The sequence below is a fragment of the Macrobrachium nipponense genome, chromosome 18 (assembly GCF_015104395.2).
Source record: "Macrobrachium nipponense isolate FS-2020 chromosome 18, ASM1510439v2, whole genome shotgun sequence".
Classification (NCBI taxonomy): Eukaryota; Metazoa; Arthropoda; class Malacostraca; order Decapoda; family Palaemonidae; genus Macrobrachium; species Macrobrachium nipponense.
The window spans coordinates 19,364,580-19,372,079 of record NC_087211.1 but is presented as its reverse complement, the minus strand read 5'-3'; the positions used below and the strand labels follow the sequence as shown (position 1 = coordinate 19,372,079).

At 37.3% G+C, this 7,500-nt stretch overlaps 1 protein-coding gene across 1 annotated transcript in view; it reads left to right on the top strand.

Annotated features, from left to right (window-relative positions):
* Positions 1-6,887: 6,887 nt before the first annotated feature.
* The window catches only part of LOC135196905 (stress-activated protein kinase JNK-like), a 395,869-nt gene continuing 395,256 nt past the window's right edge, over positions 6,888-7,500 (top strand). The window contains exon 1 of the mRNA XM_064223718.1: positions 6,888-6,987. The gene's annotated coding sequence lies outside the window, so the exon portion shown is untranslated. The remainder of the gene's footprint in view (positions 6,988-7,500) is intronic.

The window sequence follows — 7,500 nt, the reverse complement described above, 5'->3', positions numbered from 1 at the left end:
TATATATATATATATATATATATATATATATATATATATATATATATATCTATATACTATATCTATATCTATATACATATATATATATATATATATATATATATATATATATATATATATATATATCTATATATATATATAATATATATATCTATATATATATATATATCTATCTATCTATATCTATATATCATCTATATATCTATATATATATATATATATATATATATATATATATATATATATATATATATATATATATTATCACATGCACCTAACACGTGTGTATTGTGATCATGGACTTTCTATCTCCCAGGTGGCCCTGCTGCCGATTTTCTTGTCTTTCAGGACGTTCCCTTGATAACCCCCCCCCCCCCCCTCTCTCTCTCTCTCTCTCTCTCTCTCTCTCTCTCTCTCTCTCTCTTTGCCATTGCATTTCGAGGTTATTGATTTGCATAAGGTTATTAGGCGCGTTTATTGAGTAAGTAAAAAATTAAAAAATTCACGCTTAAGTGTGAGAACATGATGGCTAGATGTTACAAATATGTTCTGTTTACTGTAATTATTTGTAAAAGGCTCATGAATATGCTTGGAATCTATTCTCAATTGAAATTTGGGGAAGACTCAGGGAGAGAAAGATAATTGGCATTTGAACTCTTGTTTATCCGTTCATAACAGGTTTAAATCTAAGATTTATTTATTCATCATAATCATCTCTCGATGGCGAATGCAACCGGCACTTTATGAATAAATTAAAAGAGTTCCTAATTGCGATGTGTAGGTATATATCGAATGATTAATCTGAATTTTGAAATAAATTGCATGTCAATAATTATGAAACACATGTTTTTTCTTTTGAATCAGTTTACTTTTAGTGTCTAGTGTCGGCAAGTAAATTTTAATTTCAGAATGAATGATGTTTTTAAAGTTATGAAAGTTTATCCAGTAAGTCATTTTTAGGTTTCTGAAAAGAAAACTATTGTGTCGCTTTTGTCCGTCCGCAAATTTTTTCGTCTCCCCTCAGACCTTGAAAACAACTGGGGCTAGAGGGCTGCAAATTGGTATGTTGATCATCCACCCTTCAATCATCGATATATCAAATTGCAGCCCTCTAGCCTGAATATTTTTTTAAAAATTTTATTTAGGTTAAATTTAGCCATAATCGTGCGTCTAGCAACGATACAGGTTAGGCCACCACCGTTACCTTTTAAAGGTTCATGGGCCGCGGCTCATACATTATTATACCGAGACCACCTAAAGACATATATTTTCGGTGGCATTGATTATACGAAGTACAGAAAACTCGATTGCGTGCTTGTTTATTTTGTTAATGACTGGCGTACTACACAAGTAAGTGACTTCAGTTATAGTGAATGACTGCCTTTATCTGTGCCACCATTTCAATTTCAATATAAAAGAAAAGGCTATGGCCTTTTAGCAGTAAAATGAATTGTTTGTATTGTCTTTTTAGACTTTTGTTAGCCTGGTTTTCATTTAGCATTTAATAATTTTGGTTAATTTAGTTTCCGATTGGTATTTATACACACACCCACATTGTGTTCCTAGTTGGGAGATGTTCATAAATGTTTACAGTAACTTCGTTAAGTTACCTTGTGGGTAAATGAAGAAATTACAGACACACACACATATATATATATGTATATATAGTTATATATATATATATATATATATATATATATATATATATGTATGTATGTATGTATTTCGTTCCTTGACAATGTCTTAGTAAAGACGTAAGCTCTTGGATTTCTGCATATTATTTTCCTTTGGTATTCGCATATTTAATGAAGTTACATGCATCTGCTGTGATTTTTTAAGCATCTATTATTATAATAATATAGAACCCACACGTATATATATATATATAATATATATTAATATTTATATATATTATTTTAGATTATTATAGATATATTATATATTATATATAATAATATATATATACATATATATATTAATATTTATATATAACATATATCTATATGTATATATATATATATATATATATATATATATATATATATATATATATATATATATATATATAATGTGTGTGTGTGTATGTATGTGTGTGCTTGCTTGTGTGTGCGCGTCCTATGCAATGTGGGAAAGGTTTCCGGTCCCCGTAATGATGGAGAGAACAGAGCCCTTGAGATGGAATTGGTATTCCCGAGGAGGGGTAATATTGCCCCAAGACGAGCTAATAGCAAATCGGGCTTTGACTAATGGCGGTAGTTTATGAATGTTGTCGTAATTGTCGTAACGAGCCTTTTATATCAGGCAGCATTGGCGCTTTCGTGGAAGGGGAATGGCACGTCATTCTGTCCTTATAACTTTGTTTCGGGAGGTGGAGGGGCCGGGACAGGGATTGGAGGATGGGAGTGAATAGGAGAGAGATGGAGGAGAAGAGGATGGAGGGGCACGAAAGGTTGAAATGGAGGTTGGGTTAGGAAGGAGGGAAAATGGAAACTAGGGAGGGAACGAAGGAATAAAGGAAAGGGAGAGGGATAATATGTTTTTGTGCTCCCTCCCTCCATCTCACCCTTCCTCCCTCCCTCCCTCCCTCCCTCCCTCAAGTCATTCCGCGGCGGCTAGTTTTCGACTGCTTTATTGAACTTGGATGGAGGGGGAGGGGGAGAGGGAACAAGGGGATGGAGGCCTGAAAAGGAACGGCTGTTTTTATTGATGTTTTTCATCTTTTGTCTGGATGTATTTTTTCTTGGTTCAGTTGGACTAAAGAAGTATTGGTAATGGAGAATTGGCGTCAGGAGTAGTCATTTCATGTTTTATTTTTTCATTAAATTAAAATGAATTCATTATTACAAGTGTTTGAAAAATTTCGACAGGTAAATTTTTTGCAATGATGTCCCTAATAACAACAATAGTTCAAACATTTTGATGGGCTGTCGATAGGAACATTCATGCGCAACTGGACGTACTACAAGGGCCCCAGGTGTGTGTGTGTGTGTGTGTTTTGAAAGTGAAATTCGGCAATGCATTGTTCATGGAAAGATATGACGGTCGATAGGTGGGGTCTTTACCAGCAGCCGCACCAAACCCTGCGTACAAGAACTACCGCCGAAGTAAAGGGTTATCCGTAAGTGTCAGTCGAGGTCAATGTACAGTGATTATTACTTTGCCTGTGGCAGTTCTCCCTGTTTTACGGTCATCCACGTGGTGTGGAGGAATTAAGTTTACTGTTGGAACTTGAGGTTTTGGCGAACAGGGGTCTGGTGCTTTGCGAAAATAACGAATGGAAGGAACGTGCAGAAATATACAATTTCAAAGTCTTCAAGGTGACCACCAGAAAAATAGTCGATCCTTGACATTGCTCAACGAAGCCCCTTAGGTTTCTAAGTTTAAAGTTTGTAATCTGGTTGAACAGAATCAGTAGTGTGAAATCATCAGCAGGGCATCACACTCCCGATGTACACGTGCACGTCCAATTTCAGAATGGTTTAACGCCAGCATCGATGATGGTCAATCATAAAGGAAATGATAGAAAAACTGGTGTTCATACAAAAGGCCAGAACTACTGTGTGCTTTGTTGCATAATTGCTTACGTCATTTCAAGTGCTATACGTTGAGATCCTCGTTTGCTTTCTGGCAGGTGTTTTGCAGACAAGTAGTTCGCGTTTTAGTATGTAGTATCCCTGTAGGGTGGTAGTGCTGTCAATGCACCTCATGCGGTGCACTGTAGGCACTACCTAACGTTCTTTGCTGCAGCGACCCTTCGGCTCCTCGCTTCAACCCCAGTCATTCCATTTACTGTACCTCGGTTCATATTTTCTGTCTTCCATCTTCCTTTCCAGCCTCTACTAACAATTCGTTCAGGGTGCAACTGCTTTGAGGTTTTCTTCCTGTTACACCTGGTAAACCTTTATACATATGTACTCCCAACTTTCCTTTCATCATGGAATGACCTCATAGGCACCAATGCTTGACCTTTGGCCCAAATCCTATATTCTGCTCTATTTTGTAGTATTGGCCATTTCAAGATTTAAAAAAAAACAACTCCGATTGAAGAATGAAAAGAGAAAATGCCGTGCTTTTACCGAGCCCTATGTGAACCGTTAAAAAAATTCTTGTATATGTTTAACAATCTTTAATTAAACCACAAAAGTAAGCTATTCATTTAGGACACAAAAAGCCGTGAAAAGATGTGGAGGCTTTTATGTTGGGTGAACATCCAGGATCATTTCAGTTCATGTTGGCATTCATCTTTTCACGACATAATTTTATGACGTGAAGCCCATATTGAATGAATCCAACAATAATGTTATGAACCTCAACTGGTTTCTATTGTTCCGCTGGAAATTCATTTTTCAGAGAACAATAGAGGTCACAGTTAATTGAGTAACAACATTGGTCTGTCATTGATTTTGTCTCTGGCTTTTTTCTCTCTCTGGGGAGCTACAACTCAGTTCTGAGAATGTTCGTGACGGAAAGAGTACAACGGCATCTTTTCAGTAGTTAACGGAATCATTTACAGTATCAGCCAAGTAACCATTATGAATTTTTTGTGTTTCGTAATTATTTTCACGGACCGTATGAATACTGCACATTTTTTTTTTAAATTTTTATCACAAGAGTGCAAACCTTTAGTTCGCAAAACGTGATTTAAATTTAGGGAAAGAAATGTTCGGCAGCAGAGAGAGAGTGAGTTTCGAAGTCTTTCCATGTTAATTACGGCACGGTGGCCTTGGGACGGAACGCTGTTAGGTATTTTCCACCGATCTTTATCTCCACTCCGCACAGCAGTTGATTAACAAGATAACTCGTCAATGTTTAGGTCGACAGGAGCACCATGAGTTTGTCTGGAAACGAACCTGAATTCCTCTTTCCTCTGCCGGCGCCACAGTACTCGGCATTAATACCACTTGCCCACGAGAGAGAGAGAGAGAGTCCTTGGAAGAAGGATTCAAGTCATTGCTAGCCATACTCCCCGTGAAGTGTATCATATATCACCAGTGGTTAGTAGTTTTTCAAAGAGGTTGAAGAGCCTTAGTGAGCCTTCATTAACCTATCGACTACGATATTACTAAATAATTTCGGTCCTTAAGACGACGCCTTTGGCAGAAGGTTAAAAATACGAGAGAAATGCGATGAAATAGCTAGTTAATTGGCGACTTTTCACGACCAGCGGGCCATGTCAGACCTCATTCCTGGAAAAAAGAAACTCATTTTAGGACGTATGTGGGTTTGCGAGTCCAGAAAGGCGCTCAATAGCCGTCGGGAGATCGGAAATCCTTAAATAAGAATGAGTTAAAGCGGTTTCCATTTATTCGAGGTGATAGACGATGGCTGAGCGAATAAAATCTCGAATGCAGTGCAAAGGCACTGGGGGATTTGGGGCTCCTCCGCCTTTCCCTCTGAATTTCCCAGTGAAACGCAAAATAATCAGTTTATAATTATCATACATACATATACATACATACATACATACATACATACATACATAATACATACATACATACATCGTTCCAAGATATAACGGTTACTAGTAACTCGAACAAAAGAAGACTGTTGTAGGAGGAAGTATATATATATATATATATATATATATATATATATATATATATATATATATATATATATATATATATATAATGTAACGAGTTTTTGTGCATGTGCACGCTTTCAGTAACGAGGCAGTCATTTTTTCTTTATTCTCTGAAACTCAGAATTTCAGTTTTTTTTATGAGGTTGAGGTTAAAGGCGGAGATATCCTGTGGATCGTGTCAAATGAATAAGTATCATAGGTTTTTTCCTTTGACGTTCAGAATATACACAGGTGTATTTTCAATGAGGACTGAAGGAAATGTTGAGTCACAGAGTTATTTATAAAAAGATACTAAATAAGGAAGGAGCACGAGTTGACCAGTCGAGAGGTCGGAACAAGATATAGAGGAAATGATACCTAAGCCAAGGCGAAGAAGGCGTCGATGCCTTGGGGAAACCGTGACGTTCCTTAATATACCGCTGACCACCGGAGGGAAGGTCGAGGTCGGGGTCTTGCCGTTTAAGTCGAGGGAAAGAAAATATTTCTTCGTATTGTAATTTTATGGAAGGTTTTCCTTGACGTAGACGTACAGAGCTTCGTGGATGCTAAGGCCCATAGGAGTTCATCTAATAATTCCTTGCCTTTGGCTAAGAGCCCCGTCTCTTGAGATGTAAGCCATATATATATGTTTGCATGCACCGAGTGGAAAGTTGCTTTTCGATAGAAAAGGGATCTGTGAGGTTTTTCATTTCATGATGATATTCAGCGTTGTCGTGAAACGTCAGACAGTGATTAACAATAACGATTGGTGGCGGCGGCGGTAAGGGTTTTAATATTGATCCTCTACAAAAATGAAAGTAAGAACCCCAGAATGGAAACCATGGAAATTCTACTATACCGAAACGTGTAATATTTGTAATGCCTTTAGGGATCATTTTGTGAATCATGAAAGGGTTGTCTAACAATGGATTTGGCTTCAGAGAGCATTTCGAAAATATGCTATGCCGATGTTGTTTGTAATATTCATCCTTTTGTTGATTTGCTTTGCCGTTGTTCATTCGCCCGAGGTCTTTTTTTTTTTTTCTCATGTATTTTTCATACATGATTTTGGCCCCCTTTCCAATGGATTCATTCCCTGGCTTAATTTTTTTTTTTTCAAAGCCTTCATGAGAAACCGGATGGTAACCTGGTCCCACCCCCTCCAAGGCAAGTATGACCTATGGTGAAAACACACACACACAGTATGCTCATTTATATATTTTCACCATACCTTGGTGGCCGCTTGCCTTGGACGGGAGGGACATTTATGATTTATTGCATACTTGTGTGTTCGTGTATACTATTCGCATTGTTGTCCGATTATTTTTTAAATATATTTTTCTTTTCCTTTTAGAAAGCGGGACCATCCGTTACGACTGAACTCGTTGGTCCGCTATGGGCGTTTGAACTTCCTGTTGCTTAAGGTAAGTGTTATCATTGGAAAGTTTTTGGTGAAGATTCGTCGTTTTGGATCCGTGATGTTATGTATTTTCCAGAATTGTGAAAAAGATGTCGATTTAGGCTTTCTCGACGAGACCCTAAGTTCGGTAGATATGGATACCGCCTGTATTGAGCACTGGGGCCGCAGCAGCATTGGCATTTACATCTTTTCTTGTCTATTTTCTTCTCTTCCATCATTTATTTCCAGCAGCTTTAGCTTTCCTGTGCTTACGCTGAAGAACGGAGATTCGTCGTTAAAATACTGTTTATTTAAGAAAACTGAAGTGAGTGGCGTTAGATAATGAAATGTGAAAATCTTTAACCGTAGATTTGTGTACTTTGGTTTTTCACAATTTCGAAATGTTCTCGCTAGTCAGGTGACTGCTGAGGAATGCTGTTTAGTGCTTCCATTTCTTTTTTTTTTTTTTCTTTCTTTGTGCAGTTTGATAAATTGCTAGTTGGCGGACTGACAGATAGACAGACAGCGTGTGACTCTT